General features: G+C 51.6%; 1 protein-coding gene across 6 annotated transcripts in view; it reads right to left on the reverse strand.

Annotated features, from left to right (window-relative positions):
* The window catches only part of EPN2 (epsin 2), a 78447-nt gene extending 62365 nt beyond the window's left edge, over nt 1-16082 (reverse strand). For all 6 annotated transcript variants that reach the window (XM_040630128.1, XM_040630126.1, XM_040630129.1 and 3 more), the window contains exon 1: nt 15907-16082. The gene's annotated coding sequence lies outside the window, so the exon portion shown is untranslated. The remainder of the gene's footprint in view (nt 1-15906) is intronic.
* Nucleotides 16083-17387: the final 1305 nt, after the last annotated feature.

Genomic DNA, 17387 nt, shown 5'->3' on the forward strand with positions numbered 1-17387 from the left:
TGTCCTCAGCCCCAGCTCCCAGCCAGGCAGCAGCGGAGTGCTGGGGGATGCGGACTGATCGGACAGAACCCAGTCTGCAGACAGCTCACGTGACACGCCCCATGGGGAGCCGGGAAACACAGCCTGTACCCTACAATGGAAGCCCAGGTGTAGAACCGGCAAGGGGGTGGCGGTCAAGGTGGCGAGCGGCAGGCAGAGTGCACTCTGAGCAAAATGAACGGCTCCGTCCCCAGCATGGCAAGTGGAGAGAGGAGAGCAGGGAGAGGTGAGGCCAGAAGAGAGCACGCGGGCCACTCAGGGATGGGCCCTGCATGCCTGTGGCAGAGAACAGGGACTCTTCCTCCAGGCACTCGAGGGCGAGGGGAGGCCTGACCTCAGGACCCATCAGTGAGCAAGCTTGCCCGCCAGCAGCCCTCCTCGCCACCTTCGGCCCAGCCGGCTCTGTCCCTGGGGAACTAATGGGACAAGCGGACAACAAAACCTGCAAGTGAGGACAGGCTTTGGCCCTCAAAGGGGTGATACTCATTTGCCTGGAAATTTCCCTCTGAAGTGACTCAGTGCTCAAAAGACGACCAATCAACAAGGTAGTGCACTCTCTCGTCTTCAAGGACAACAGCAGCAAAACCGTATTTCCACACGACCTCCCCGGAAGGACAGCAACCTTAGCCCAACCGATTTAAATCATATTTCCGTGAGCCTCACAGGGCAGTTTTTTTTAGAAATCTCATTTCTGAGAGCTCGATTCAGAAGCCGGGGGTTACAGAATGAGTTTTGTCTCTTAAAGAAGACAACTTTCTCCTTTCCAAATTTTAAATGGACTTCCTTCTTCCAATTTGAAAAAAAAAAAACAAACAACAAAAAACCCCTTCATAATAGCTTTTAAATTTCTATCAAAAAGATTCCTTATACATCCACCAGCGGGTAGTGTGATGCAGCACACAGATGCAAACCTCAAAGTGACGAGTCTGTCCCATGCCACCCGCCACCACCAGGCCCCGGGCAGGACGCAGCACAGAGCAGGGCCTGCCCTCCTCCCGGGATAGGCAGTCTTGTGGGAAAGCGGACATCTTCTCACTGGGGTTGGCTCAGTAACCGGTCAGGCGTGCGTAACACTGGTGGGCAGAGAATCAGGAACCCGCCCCCAGCGGGGGGAGACCACCTAACCCCTTTGCCTGTCCCCATGAGGCGCCAATGCCGAGGGCCCCGGAGGGAAATGACCAGACACTGACAGGTCACGGGTCTCCGTGAACTGAACCAGCTGACCCACCACCTAGACCCACTCTCTGGGCTGAATCAGAGTGAGCTGGTGAACCTCAGGCAAACACATTTCCTACGGAATTGGCCTGTGTCCTCTTCTGGGGACTTCTGAAGAGAAAGGCAGTCAACGGTGTGGTAAGAACAGGCCGCCACCCACCTCACCAACATCTCATTGTGGGCTCAGCATCACCAAAGGGAAAAGACACATTCAGCAAACAAAGCAGCTGCCAACTTGACCACTGCTCTTCCCCAAGAATGGAAGACAGCAGTTAGGCATAGGGAAGGCCTACTCTCTCATGCACATCATAGATGGGGAAACTGAGGCCCAGAGAGGCAGGTCTGCCCCTCTCTGGTAGGCTCTGAAGTACACGCAGTGCTCCTGGTCCTTGGTTCCCCTGTTCAGCTCTGAAGTCCACCTGCCTGCTGACCACTTCCCGTCCACGCTTCCCCATCTCAGCACCAGCAGCGCCCCCCCTCCACGGCCACCTTAATCATCCCTCTCAATCAGGCAAAGCAGACAGTTCCCTCGTGGGCTCCCGGCGCCTCTGGGGGCTGCACACCCCGCCACCCCCAGCGAGGGAGGAAGGAAGAAATCACAGGAAGTGCTGACCTCTTCCCACCATGGCCGTTCAAGGGAAAGCTCTGGGCCCTGGGTACTAAACGAACAGACAACTTAGAGAAAACAAACCAAACTCCTAACAGCGGCTACAGTGACAAGGCCACAGGTTAAGTTCGAGTTTGGTCTTTCCCACTTCCAAACTGTCCTTGATGACCATTAACACAGGCACCCTAAACATTCTCCGAGACTTAGGACAAAAAAAGAAAACCAGCCTGGAAATACTATATTGCAGATAGTCTATTCTGGTAGAGCAGACGGAGACACAATCAGAACTAAGCACAAACTAGGTCCCAAGCATGGGACGTGAGTCCTGAATGGCCCCAAAGCCCTGGTTACAAAGCTGTCCTCCCCCCGAGGCAGGCCTGAGATCTTCAGAGTAAAATTCCAGCGGCTCCTCCCAACCCTGGCCTAGGAGTGAAGGCTTCTGTGGTGCTGGCCACAGAGAGAAGTCCCTCGGAGCTTTCCCACTGGTTCCACCCGCAGGAAAACCACTGGAAGCCACATAATCCTTTTTACTCAGCTTCTCTGAGCTGAAACCACCCTACTTTGGGGTAGGCTGTCCTCCCAGACTCCATCCTTTTTGTCTATTTATCCCTGCCTTGTTTGCTCAACAATCGTGAAATGGCATGAAGCAGGCAGGTTCCCAACCACACATGTGAATCTCTGGGGAGCTTTGGAAACATACTTAGGCTCAGGCCCCCTCCCAGAACAATTAAAACAAGGTAGTGGGGCATGCGCACTGGCATTTAAAAAAAAAAAGAAGCAGCTCCCCAGGTGATTCTGACAAAGTATAGGACCCAAGTAGAGAACCACTGGCTTAGAGAAACCCAGATCACAATGAAAAGCAAGAAATCCAGGCAATAAGGAAAGAAAAGGGGCGGGAGGGGGGAGGCTGGGTTAGAACCCAAAGTACAGGCCACACCAGAGCTAGCACGAACGACTGACTTTGAGCTGAGCTTCCTGATGGCCAAAGCAAAGAGGATCCACACCGCCCACAAGATAGAAATAAAGCGGATTCACAGAAGTTCCTCCTTGTCCTGGGACCTGAGATGAACGCCTCCCTGACACCCTCCAGAGGACACACACAGCATGATGCAACGAGAGCCCGTGCCACTTCTCACCCCACAGGGCAGCCCTTGCGAAGGGTACCCACCAGTCAGCAACAGACTTCCCAGGGCTGCCCTCTAACTCCTCGCTAGAAGTAAAAGCCTAACTAAAATCAGTCTACATATACAATACGCTACTAAATCCACTTCGTTTTCCATTACGACGTACCTAACCTGCCACCCGGAACTCCAGCCCCTTGTCATGACAACACAAGGACACAGACTCTGTTTACTGAGGTACAGAAATAAAGGAAGTGACTCATGAAAACACCAGGAACACTCAGTCTGTCCCCATAACACAGGAGGGGCCGAGTGAAGCATTTCCCTCAATGCCAACGCAGAGAAAGGCCACCGCCCACCCTCAGATCCACAGCTGTGGTCTCTCAGGTCTAAGAGCAGCCCCCCCCCCCCAGATGGCTGCCTGGTAAGCAGGCCGCACAGCCACCAAAACCAAAAAAATAGCAGAAGAGACCCCTGAGTCCCTTACACATAGTAGACTTTTCTGTTACGTACAATTACTTCAGGAAGAAGTTCTTTGTTAAGTTGTTAAAATCAACAGATTCAATACGTAACCACCCTCCTGCCCCCTTATTCGTGACATTTTCTTTTCAATCCATGCGTCGTATCAGCACATTTCAAAGGAAGCACTGACAGGGTAAAGTGGTAACTGTACTCGCAATCACCAATAGTGGAAACGACCCAAATGTCCATTAACAGATGAACAGATCTACAAACTGTGGTCCAGCTACACAATGGAATACTATTCAGCCATAAAAAGGAATGACTCAGGTGACCCCATGGCTGAACCTGGAACACGCTGTGCAAAAGGAAAGAAGCCAGACACCGAGGGCCATGTACATAAGACACCGTGCACATGACACGCCAACACAGGCAAATCCGAGGGGCAGAAAGCAGACTGGTCCTTTTTCAGGGGCTGGGGGAGGGAGGAACGGGAGCAATTGCTTAATGGACACAGGTTTTCTTCTGGGGTGATGAAAAAACTCTTAACTACGCTGCAGTAATGACTGCACGACAGAGTAAATGTACTTAATGCCACTGACTCCTTAATGCTGTGAAATGGTTAGCCGTGGTAAATGTTGTGTTACATGCATTTTACAATAAAAACATTAAAATAGCAAAATTCTCATTGTTTCGGGATGCCTGGGTGGCTCACTCGGTTAGGCGTCCAACCCTTGATTTCGGCTCAGGTCATGTTCTCAGGGTTGTGGGATCGAGCCCCACGCTAGGCTCCATGCTCTGCACGGAGTCTGCTTGGGATTCTTTCTCTCCCTCTCCCTCCGCCCCTATCCCTGCACTGCACGTGAACATTTACTTGCTCTCCGAAATAAACAAATTAATGAATTAGTTAATTAATTTAATTAAACCTTAAAAAAATAAATATCGTTTGTCCCAACAGAAGTGCTAATAAAATTCAACCCACATTAAGATTTTGTATAAAGATGGATCATTATTCCACACGTGCAGAAAGTCAGCTTCAACCCCAGAGCATTCAAAAATCAAAATTACGATGGCTGGTGATCAGTCTTCTCTTACAAACATGTTTCCGAGAGTCCGTACTAGTGCTAGCGACGCGTATCGAGGCACTTATCTGGGAAGTCAGTCTGGGATTTGCTTTGAAATAATCCAAGGGCGGGGGAAGGATCCTAGACAGGAGCAAGCTCACTGAACTGTATTTATATGACTGAAGTTCTCCATAATGAAAAGTTTTGCTTTGTTTTCAAGTAGTTCCCGAATCTTCAATATTCTTGATAACGCTCTGAACAGCTGAAAGAAGTACTGGAGCCCTTAGGCTGTCAAGTTCTGGTGGCTCCACCTGGTGCCCTCCACCTGCGCCCCACAGTTTAGGGTCACGGGCAGGCCCATCCCCAAGAGGCCACACAAAGGGCTCCTCAGAGAAGACCCAGAGCCCCAGCTCACACTGCCAGGCAGCAACACATGGAGTCATCTGACCTCGTCCTTCACACTGCAAACCAACACATTATCTAGGCCTCCAAGATGCCCGCCCAGAATTCAGCTATCAGCTAGGGTCAGGAAACAAGGAAATCTTTCACTGAAATGCCTTTAACAGAGCTATGGAACCCCCACCACCGCAGACAGAGCTCGCCTCCCAGCCCCAAGGAAGCAGGATGCTGCCAGGCTCTCGCCACATGCAATAGGTTAAAATTGCAATTGTCTGTCCACTTGTTTCTCCTCCTCCTCCTCCTTCCTCCTCGAGAATGAGATGGGGTGGGAGGCCAAGCAGGTATCCCCCCCCCCACCGCCGTTGTGTTCCCAGTATCTAGAAAAGTCCATGGCCTGTAGTAGGTGCTCGACTAAATGTTTGTCATGTGATCCTGACTTGTGATGGCTACTGCTCTGTGGTGCATCATACACACCTGCTTCTCATAAATGCTGATGCAAGACATCAAATGGAAGGCACCAGAACATACTAGTGTTGGGTGCCAGGAAAGGAGAAGACCGGAGACAAGGAGTTACGGTACAAACAATACCACCTAAAATAGCATCAGAGATGCTCTGGAATGTAGAGTCCTGGGTCAGACAGAGGGGGGCATGGAGAGGAGGTGCGGGTGTGTGCCAGGCAGAGGAGGGTGTGAGACAAGCGTCTAAAGCGGGGAGGGCAACGAGGAGGGCATCAAACAGGGAGGTTGGCGAGCTCCACCACCCTGAACCCGAGACGCTAGCGTGACTAACGCTGTGTAAGGCCCTGGTCTCCAGAGCAGGGCCCAGGCAATGAAGGGAAATGAGGAGGCATCATGGGAGGGGTGGGGGCTGCGGAGAACTGGCACACGAAACCCCATCCAGAGATGGCGCCGACATTGGCGCTGACCCACTGTTGCCAGGCAACAGTGCAGGCCCCTGGCTGCCAAGTGTTCTGATTTGTCAATGAAGCTCCAAGTCTGGAGATTGCTATGTAAGATCTCCTGATTTTCATGTTGGCGACTCTGGTAGACAGAATAATGGCCTCCCAAAGTCGTCCACATCCTAATCCCAGTTACTCGGCAAAGGGGAATTAAGGTAGCAGATGGGATTAAGTCTTCTAATCAGCTGACCTCAAAACAGGGAGAGGAGCCCGGATTATCCAGTGGACCCCACGTAATGGCAGGAATCCTTAACAGTGGAAATGGGGGGCAGAAATGTCAGTGTCAGAGTGATGCGGTATGAGGACAGGACTAGCTACTGCGACTCTGAAGACAAAAGAGGCCACGAATCAAGGAACGTGGACGGCCTCCAGGAGCTGGAAAAGGCAAGGAAACAGATCTTACCGCAGGGCCTCCGAGAAGGAACACAGGCCTGGCTACACCATGATCTTAGCCCCCTGAGACCTGTGTCGGAATTCTAACTGGTGGACTTCTGTTTTAAGCCACTGCGTTTGTGATCGCTTGTTTACAGCAGCCACAGGAAACTAACACAGCGACCCACTTTAATTCTTTTAAAAAGGACAGTACAGCCCAAACAAAACACGTCTGCGGGACGAATGGGGCACGTGGACCACTTCTGTCCAGTCTACTCCAAAGAGAGTTGCGGGCGGCGCATCCCCTGGGTACTCAGCACAGAGCCTGGCACAGCTCTCTGACACGCATCCCAGGGTTAACTAACTACTAGGTCCCTTATCTTCACAGCCCGCTCATAAAATTTTCCAGGGATTTCTGGAGAGACAGAGCTGCTTGGGGCACCTAGCTGGCTCAGTGGGTAGAGCATGCAACTCTTGCTCTCGGGATGATGAGTTCAAGCCCCATTTGGGCATAAAGCTTACTCACTCACTCACTCACTAAATAAATAAATGAGAGCTGCTTGAGTGTAAGTGTAAGGAGTTCCATTCCCAACGACCTGTTAGCCACATTACTGCAGTCGCAGACAGATGCAGACGGGGCCCAGACCTCACCCTAGGACCTGAGAAACTGGCCTAAGTAGAGGGTGGAAGGGGTGAGAAACCTCAACTTCAACTTCTTCTGCAAACAGAGACGTGAGGGCTTTTTAGCTCCCGGGGAAGCCTCCCGGCCCTCCCTGCCAGCCGCCCACAGGGCACTCTCTTGCTCAGTGACTCCCCAGCACCAACAGCAATGAGATCACTTTGGGTTTTTTTTAAACAGCAGAGGAACACTTTTCAAAGGACCTCTTTTTAGTTTCCCACGTTCAGAGAGGAGCAGAGCTGCTCTGATCAGAGGCAAAGTGGAGGACCAGAGCACTGCCCACTCAACCACCAAAAGGTTGTGTGAAAGCCACGTCCCGACTCAGAGCCCCGCTCAGCCGCATATCCAGCCCTTCCTCCTCCACACCCGCCATGCTCAGCCCGAGCCTGCCCCTGCCCCTGCCCCTTCCGCCTGAGCACAGCGCTGCTCTCTGGCCCCAAGGCCTCTCGTCAGTGTCCCCTGGAGCTCCCACTTTTCCTTCAAGACTACCTACCTATCATCTGCTCTGAAGTCTTCTCTGACCCCCCGATTCACTCTCGGTATCTGATACCACTTTTTAACCTCCCTCCCTGGGCTGCCATTACTTTTCTGTCAAGAGCCACTCTCTGCAGACCATGAGCTACTCAAGGGCAGGAACTCACATCTCATCACCCATGCATCCCCAACCTATAGGGCATTAGGACATATGTGCTCAATAAACACTAAAGATGGAAGGAATTGAACTATAAGCTAATTTTTTTCTGAAAATATCACAAATTATTATACGGTGATATGCATTAAATGCACCGGGTAAAACTCTCCTTCTGATCTTCGACTAACAAAGTGAATCTGCCTCAATCGGGTACTCTAGACCCCAACTATCTTTAATAGAATTACTTTGAAGAAATGTAGTTTTAAGGTTTATAAGTAGTGTTTGCTGCATTCATTACAACTCGAGGCGGAGGAAGGAATCTGGCTCGCAGGCTCGAAGGACCAGGTAAAAACCCGCTGTGCCTGCTCTGTAGGCCTGGCTGAAAATCCGGGGGAAGGAGGATTACCAAATGGGTGGGGCACAATCTCTTCTCCTGCCTTCACGTGGTTTATACTCTGGGCTACACCAGCCCCCCTTGGCAAAGGAGCTCAAAGGCAAACTCAGCAGCCCCGGACAGGGTCACTACTCCCTGGCACGATTCCTTCTCTGGTGCCCCCTCCCTCTTTCCCGGAGCTGGTCCTCAGTCACTCTACAGTAGCTCAGGGCCCAACACCCCATATCTCATCATTGCACAGGCTTCTGGCTCCCATTTTTCTCCCACCTTCTAATCCCTGACACTCCCAGAGGCTCCCCTGCGCACACAGTTCATCTTGTCAGCCCACACAAACCCTGAAAATCATCTGGGGCACTTCTAAAAAAAACTACCGGCTCTCCCTCCGTGGTCTGGGGTGGGGCCCCATCACCAGCATTTTTAAAAAGCTTTCCAGGCCATGTGACCTCCAGGTGCAGCCAAGGATAAAAACTGCAGGCTCGCAGGCTGTCCCATCCACACTTCCCAGCCAGCACCAGGGCCTCCAGGGCACCTGCCTCTCCCTGAACAGACCCGGGCTCCAGGACCTCCCTTCGCGCTGACACGCACCTTGTGCTGTTTCTGGAACTGCGACCTATCCAGTCCCACCAACCTGCCCGGTCAGGCCCTGCCACAGGGCCCCTCCCCAAACACTTGAGCTCCCTACTGCCAACACCACCAAATCCCAGGGCCGCTGCCTCATTAGAGGCCATGGCCATCCGGCCACCTTAGTCCTCACTGTTCCCAGCAGGCATCCACCATGCAGAACTGCTTCTGTGTATGTCGGGTGCCCCAGCCCACCCCAAGCTTTGCCCCCTGCTGTTCCCATCTGAAATGCCTTCCCGTCTGTCTTCTGTACCCGGACCCTATTCCCGGTCCTTTGAGGTCCACCTCAAATCCTACTTTCTCCCTGACATCTTCCCTGACCCTTCCAGATTCTTCTCCATTCTCGATGCCCTGACAAAGAATCAAAATCACAGCTCAGCAAACCACCAACTGTCTCACCAATGTTAACTCTGTCTTCTCAATCGGTGGCAGGAAATATGGCATTTCATTTACACCCATCATTTTGACTAGAGACCACATGTTGCATATTTTCCAGGCCAACACCAACCTCAAATATTCTGCTCTAATGTCATGAAATCGTCCTTGATTTGATGCCCATACATCTACATCAACTGGACTGCCTCTCATAAAGTGGCATCAAAATTATTCCCCTTGTCATGTGTTTCCCAAATTTTTGGACCCAAAGTACAGTCATTATACCCCAGGACAGCAACAGATACCAAACAGGCACTCACGGAGAGGTCGCTTTCAAGTAAAAATCTGACTTTTCAGGCCGTCACTAGTCCTCCACTGCTATGACTTTTGGGGGGAGGGAGGCAGGAGGGGAAGGGGGCAGACACTGAATAGCCAACTTCTAGCTCTCACGCTTTATTCCCCTCAGCCTTAAAGAGTTTACAAAACAACAAATTTGAGTCCAAACCTCCAGGGCCTCCCGAGAGAGCGTGCAGGGCAGGTACTGACACATAGCTGTTTACCATTCCTTGGCTTGGGAGCTGCAGGCAATTTGCAAACCTTGGGAAAGTAATCACACCCCAACCTCCACATACCCTGTTAAGACCAGAAAAATCACCCAGTTGCTGTAAGTCATGTGTTAATTGCCTCCTGAGGAAGGAGACACTTTATATTTTTATTTATAGAACTTTTTAAGACTATCGAGTTCTTCCGTAGGAACCTGATCACGTTTTAACAACAGCATTAACCGGGATATTTTTTTAGTCCTTAATTCCCACGTGTCATGTTTACAGAGCCAATGTGCAGAGCTTCACGATTACAGAGTAAAAAAGAAATGAGCCCTTTCCTCAGAGCAATTTGGGCAATTATTTTAACACAGTTTTGCAAACACAAAAACCCTTCCCAGCCCACACAGACTTCCTCCCCAGCCAAGCCAGCTGGGGTCCTCCCAGGTCCCTGCTGTATGCAACCAGGCAGACTGAGGTCTTTGAATTTCCTTCCGTGGCCCCGACGAGGAGGTGAGGGGTTGTCACAGAAACGGCTTCATGAGGCTCCCAAACCCGACAGGTATGGGACTGGCTGGCTGCACGTGAACAAGCCTAACCCCTCTGAGCCGCAGTCTGCTCATCTGTGAAATGCATACCTCCCGGGGTGCTGAGGGGGCAGCAAGGCAATGGGAGCACCTGGCACGGCTGCACAGTGAGGTAGTGGAAAAACTGTGGTTTTGAATCTGTCACAGGTGGCAGCAAATACCAGCTGGGGTAACTTACTGGCTGTGTGGCCTGAGGCAGGTTGCTGAACCCCTCTGCGCCTTAGCTTTCGCATATGCAAAAAGAGAAATAGTGACCTTGCAGGATCATAATGAAAATTAAATTAAATATTATACCTAAAAAGAGTAGCATATGGCCTGGCCCACAGAAGACATTCAGAAACTGTCAGGGTGCACGCATAGCTCTCTCTCACGCGCGCGCGCACACACACACACAGGTTTGGTTTTGATGGACAAGCTGATGATTACTATTGGTGGAAAACAACTCCCCCCCCCCACTGTAAACACCAAAGAATATTAGATCAATCTGAACCACTGGAGGGAGGAGGAGTGACTTCCATTAACACCAGTGGCCATCCCTAATGGCCTCACGGGAGGCGGCCCGGTGCCCTGCCCTTTCTCAGCTGCATTTCTAAAAAGCCCTGACAGTGGGCATCTTGTTGATGTGTGGGAACGACGAACCGGCTTTTCTAACAGAATCCTAGATTTACTGCCCCTCCGTAGGGCACTGACGTCTCACAGCCCCTTCATGAAGGAACACATCCCGACTAACTCACACAGTGATGATGCCTGGGACCAGAGTCCCAATTCTGATCACGTAAGAACAAAAGTGAAAACATCTCTTTGACAAACCAAACTCCCTTCCCAAGGGTCATGCCATCATCTTCTGAGCAATTCGGGCGCATTTCAGGGGCAGAAAAGCACCACTGTGTTTGAGTGTCCAAGAACAGTCAGGAACTCCCTCTGTATTCAGTCCTCTGGGCCAGGGTCCCCAGATCTGGTTCCTGAGCCAGAAATATCAGTAGCACCTGGAAACTGGCTGAAAATGCACATTCTCGGGCCTCACCCCAGACCTACTGAATCAGACACTCTGGGGATGGAGGCCGGCAATGTGTCTGACAGGACTTCTGGGTGATTCCAACGCACACTTGGAGTCTGAGAAACACCAGTCTCTTCTGCAAGATGGTTATTATTAGCCCCACTTCAGAGACGAGGAAAACGCAGCTCAGTGATGAGAGTGTTCAAAGACACCCAGCCAGGAGACCAATTTGTACCCACATCTGATTCCAAAGCCAGTTCTCACATGGCCTCTGTAGCCGAATTGTCTGTACCATTTGGTGCCCTCGCTCCTGAGCCACCGGGATGCAACGATGACATTAGCTTAAGAGGGGTGGGAGTGAGAGGAAGGATGAAGCCTGCACTCAGAAGTGATTAATTATAGATGCTTTTAAATCCACATCATGCATCAGCCCTAGACGGTCAGCCATCCCTCAGGACGAGCCTGCTTTTTCCCTGTTCCATTTAGCAGCGGGGCTGCCATGAAGAGAAGCGGGGGAGGGAGTCCCTTCATTTACAGCCCTCTGTGCACCCGCTGCCTAGCACTGCTTTGAATCGAGAGAGAAGGAAGTTACCTGTTCTGTCTCCAGGGCGCTTCAAAGTGCAGCCCTGACCCATAGGAAGGCTTTTCGGTGCCCAGGCACAAAGGTTCCAGTACCTGGGGATGCTGGGAATGAGTCACCAGGAAGAATCCAATGCATGTACACGGAGCATTTTAACAATGTTGAGGATCTGGTTCAAAGGAGGCAGGCCGTTTTTTTAATCTAACCCTAAATCTGGCGTCTGTCAGTTCAAGTGGTTCATTAAACTCTTGACATTCAACCCACAGCGCTCTCACAGATCCTAGGTTAGAAAAAAGTAATCTCATTCACCATTCCTAGCCTTCTACACAGACTTGGTGGAGATTTTCAAGATCACAAGTTTACCCTATAATTTAAATGAGTACACCTAACACTGAAGGTCTTTATACAGGACCTGTTGGGGTAGGAAGCCAGGTTTGGGAATCACACAGATCTTGGTTTGACTTCTGGCTGTGCCAGTTCCTCAGTTACTTAACCTCTCTGGGCCTCCATTTTTCCACTCACAGTTGAGTGGAGTAACTCCATGTTACATGGTTGTTGGTTGGTTGTTGTTTTTCAAGCAGGCTTCACGCCCAGTGTGGAACCCAATGTGGGGCTCGAACTCACGACCTTGAGATCAAGACCTGAGCTGAGATCAAGAGTAGGACACTTAACAGACTGAGGCACCCAGGTGCCCCTGTTGTTTTCCTATGTTATATGTTGATATGAAGACAAAATGAAATTACGTTAAAAAAAAAAAAGTCTGCTGACACAACTTTGCATTTCAAGACATAAAAAAACTTAACCACATGACAGGAAAATAGATCTAGTGAAAAAGTCCATAGATGGGTTACACAGAATACACTGACTTAAGGGCCCTGACACTTATTTCACTCTATTTGTTTTTCTAAGTTTCTATTTTTAGGCATCCTGGACAAGCTAAATCAGACCAAAGAAAATTCCATTGACAAAGTTATCAGAACGCTTGTCAATCTTCAAAAACTCAACAGATGGACATAAACAGTCACTTCACAATGCACCTGACAAGAACAAAATGTGCTCTCTCCCACCCTCGACAGCCCTAGTTACATCATCCCACGGCACTCAGTCCACTGTCAACTTGCCTTGAAGGAAGTCTCCTCATCTCTGTGAGACTTGGCTTCTCAAAGGAGCTGGCAGGTGTTAAGAATATTTTCGAATCCAACAAACCCGTTCGAATCCCAGCCCATCACTTACTAGCTGTGTGACTGAAGCCTCTCGGTCTCAGTTTCCTCAACTGCAGAAGAGGGATAATATATAATATGCCTGTGGCTGATGACACCCACATGTCATGTAACATGACACACCCATATGAGGTAGGACTGCTGGTGGTTTTGGCAAGAGCAAGACAGAACAGGGAAGCCTGTAATAGATGATCAAGAAAGTTTGCTCCTCGGCCCCCAGACTACTCACTCACATCCCACACCTGTACTGGGCACCCACCACGGGTCAGGGACTGAGGAGGGTGCTGGAGAAGTAAACGAAGACTGGCCTCGAAGACGTCACAGCGCCACAAGAGCTCCATATACAGACACCATGTGATTAAGTGCTCCAAAAGATTGGGGGAGGTGAGGCTTGGAGAGAAGAGTTTGAGGGACCCTAACACTGGTGGCCGTTGGCCGGCAAAGGCTTGACAGAAGACGTTTGTTTAAACTGAACACATGAATAGAAAGTTCAGCAGACAAATGGGGGGCGGGGTTTGAGCTAGAAAATTCCTCATATCCCCCCAACTTCAAGTTCCCCAAATGCAAGCCCTTTCATTTCTGCAAGGCTCAGCATGGCCAGGGACTCCTGCCATGAAATGACAACCACCACAGTCATCAATCCGACAGGAAGGTTCTGGAAGAACTACTGCCAAAAAGCCTTAAAAACTTTAATGTGTTTCCCAAGGGTATGAAAATGACAGTTCCATGCATGAAAATCTCTTGGCACTTTAGTCCACAAAGAACTGGAGGCAACCCTCTTCCCAATGAAATCTTAAAAAAAAAAAAAAAAAAAAGCAAGCCCACTCTTTAAGTTCAAGGAGACCCAAGCCATTAAAACAAATCGAAGTCCTAAAAACCCTTCATCTATTTTTGAAGCACTCTTACCAGAATCCCAACTCTTAGGAAATCTGCACCTTACCATGGAAGACAGTTAGATTAAGAGGCATCAATTATATTTCTACAAGAGCTTTTTTACAAGAGATGGGCCATTTTCAAGGCTGCATACACCAAGCTAGATTTCACCACTTGCAAGTTACGTTTCGCACATGGGCCACCGTGTTTGACACAACACACCTGGCTGGGAGAGAGTTCTCCACCAAACTCCCCATCTGTCAAACTCAAGGTTCAAGGAGGCAAAAAAGCCTGTGTAAACCAGGAGATATCAGTACATCCCACAGGACCATCCAAACTTGCTCCTGGTCCAGGGCCCTGTGGGATACAATCCTGAATCATGTCTTAGAATAATTTGCACTTTACCCAACTCTTTACTAGCCACTATCTATCTCACTCGATGCTTACAGAAGAAAAGCCCAGGGGTAACATGACCAAACCCATATTAAAACTAAAGAAACCAGTAAGCTTTAAAAATATAAAAGTATAAATACAGAGAGAGAAAAAAGCAGACCTTGGTCGCTTCTCCAACACCACCACTCATCCCAAATACAATCACTGGAACAAGAACAAGTCAGAAAAAAAACCGTGGTCCCTTCTGAGGTTCATTTAAATACAGATGAAAACTTAATTATCAGTGCAAACTCAATCACTGCTGTGCAGGATTCAGTATATGATTTTGCCAGCACCTATCATCTGGTATCTAGAGCTACCAAGATGTACATGTTTTCTGCCAAATCTTCATTATCTTACGTAATTGGGAGGGGGGGTAATTAAAAGTCACCTTTTTCAATCGTTTTAACCTCCTGTTCCAACCTCTTCTTTCACAGGGCATTTTTGGAGGTAGAAAGGAAAAACTCATACTTCACATCTTTTCCTGCCCATTATCTTGTGTGAATGTTAAAAATAAAAGGGGGGAGGGGGTGTTATCCTGAGCACCTCTCTAAAAAAATCCTAAGATATGTGGAGAGAGCACCCCGGAGACCAAGCTTCTGGCTCTGGCAGTGACACAATATCACTGCATGACCTTGGGCAAATAACTGCATCTCTGGACCTCAGTGTCCCCCATCTGAACCCCAATATGGTCAAGCCTCGTCCTCTCTTTAAAGCACAGATTTCAGATGTGTCCCCAGGACAAAACAGTGAAGGGACCCCAGGCCGTGCCACTGGGCGGCGGAATGGACTTTCACAGGCCCCTGCTGGGGTTTCTGGCGAGAGTAAGCTGCCCTCACACTCCCTACCCGCGCCCCCCCAAAGCCACTGGGCCAACTTCAGGTCGCAAACAAAAACCTGTTGGCACAGACTCCTCTAGGAAGGGCCAGCCTCTCCCAACGCGCTCTGCTCAGGGGGAGCCGCCCCAAGGGGAGAGAGAGCAAGGGTCTCCTTGAAGAGGCCGGCCCCCACGCACCCATTCACCCACCCGGATTAGCCGAACGGGACCGCCGGGCGGGGTCTCTGCCATCCCACGCGGAACAAAAGGCAGCTGGAGCCAGGCTCTGCCGCCCCCGTCCCCGCTGTGCTGTGGGGGTCGGGGTGGGGAGGGAGAACCTGGTCCCTGGGGAGGGAAAAGGGCCCCGCTCCAGCCCGAAGGAGAGGAGGGGACAGGATGGGATCCTGGACAGAGAAGACCCCTCCCCCGATTCCTGGAGGAAACAGGGGCTGGGCTGTGCATGGGGGTGGGAGGGAGATCGGGCTCGGCTCGGGAGGAAAGGGGCGCCTGGCCCGAGGAGGGGAGGAAAGTGCTCTGGGGAGGTTGGGCGGGGTTGTTCCAAACTGAAAGGTAGAGGATGAGGGCCTGGAGGGGGCTCCTGGATCTGGAGTGGGAGTAAGAGGAGCCCCTGACTCCGAGGATGTAAAAGGAAAACCCCCCGATAGGGAAATGGGGGGGGTCCTTGCAGCGGAAAGAGGGATCCAGATGGGGAGGGGGCCGTCCTCCAGCCCGTGGGGCGGGGTTTGGTTGGAAAGAAAGGGGTCCACCTGAGGTGGGGACTCAGCTGGGGCAGCTGGGGTGCATGCTCTGGGGGGCTGACTGGAGGGGAGCCGTGCCGACAGAGCGTCCGCGCCCTGGGGAGGGGAGGGTCCGCGCCCTGGGGCCCCTCTCCCGCCCCCCGAAGCTCGTGGGCCCCGGCTCACCTCCGCTCCTCCGAGCCTGCCTGGGTGCGCGGCTGCGGCCGCGGGTAACGCTGGGGAGGCGGGAGCGACCGGAGCCTGCGGAGCCGCCGCAGCCGCCGCCGCCGCCGCCACCACCACCGCCGTGTCTAGCTCCGTTTGACACCCACACACCAACCAACATGGCCGCCGGGAGGGGGCGCGCCGGCTGCGTGCGCGCGCCCGCCGGCCCCGCCCCTCCACCCTGCCGAGGCCCCGCCCCCGCCGAGGCCCCGCCCCCGCGACCTCCCCCCCACATACCTACGACCCCACGCAGAGTGCCCAGCGCTCGCGCGGTGCCCCACGACCTACCGCCGAATCCCTCAAGCATCCCCTCCTAGACTCCACACACGCATGTCGACGACCCCCCCAACCGCCCACAAACTCTGGCAAATTCCTACCTGAACCCACGCACTCGGCAGCCTTCACTCAGACCCCCCCCAACTCTCCCCCCACCCCATCTCACTACGCCCAGGCACGGACACAGAGCGCTCTATCAGCGCTGAAACTCCGTTCTCACCCTTGCAATATGCGCTTGAGAACATTATTCCAATAGGGGCTTCTCTCAGGAGGTGGAGCCCGGAAGGGGCCAGGGTCTATTGGGGCGCTGGTCACTTTCGGTTTCTTGAGCTGAGTGCCGGGGGTCAGGAGTGTGTGCGCTTTGTGAAAATTCCCTGAGTATACTTTAGATGGGTGCACTTTTCCGTATGTGTGTTAATACTTCAATAAAACACACTCGAAAATTATTCTGCGAAGGGATGCATCGGCTTTGCTAGACTGCCAGAGGGATCCTTACACTAAAAATGTGGAGCCCTTGGCTCACCGTCATCCTCACGTGAGGAATTTACAGACTCACCGCCTCACATGTCCTCAAACTCACAGGAGCAACAGCAAATGCCCCTTCCATTGAGTTCAACGAGTGCCCGCGAGGCACCTGCTATGTGCCAGGCTCTGTGCAAGGCTCAAAAGGAGACGAAGACAAAGCTGGACAAGAGGCAGACCTTGGAGAGGTTCCTGGGACCTCACAGCTGACTAACCTACTCCAGACAGGCTGGGGTCAGCAGAAACCCCTCACAGCAGAGTCGGCTATGGTTCAGGGCTCGCTGGTTTGGCAGACAGCACCATCCCTGTTGCCTGTGTTCTGAGGAGGCCCCGGGTGACATCAACACTCTGCCCAGCTCTGGTTTCAGGGCAGCTGTGTCCATGAGTCCCATTTTGTCCTCACTTACTAAGAGACCTTAGACAAGTCAGTGCACTTCTCTGAGTCTTATATTCCTCGTCCTTATGAAGAAGCCCGATAGATGAAGACCTCCCTTCTGTTCTTCCAAGCTGGGATCTAGACTTCCCTTCTCAGGGAAAAATAGAAGAATGAAAGGAAAGGGGAGAAGAGAGAAACAGAGGGAAGGGGAGGAAAATGGGAGAGAGAGAAGGAGAGAGAGGGGAGGAGGGGGATGGGGAGAGAGAGA

Source organism: Ursus maritimus, unplaced genomic scaffold (genome assembly GCF_017311325.1).
Source record: "Ursus maritimus isolate PB19 unplaced genomic scaffold, ASM1731132v1 scaffold_14, whole genome shotgun sequence".
NCBI classification, from domain to species: domain Eukaryota; kingdom Metazoa; phylum Chordata; class Mammalia; order Carnivora; family Ursidae; genus Ursus; species Ursus maritimus.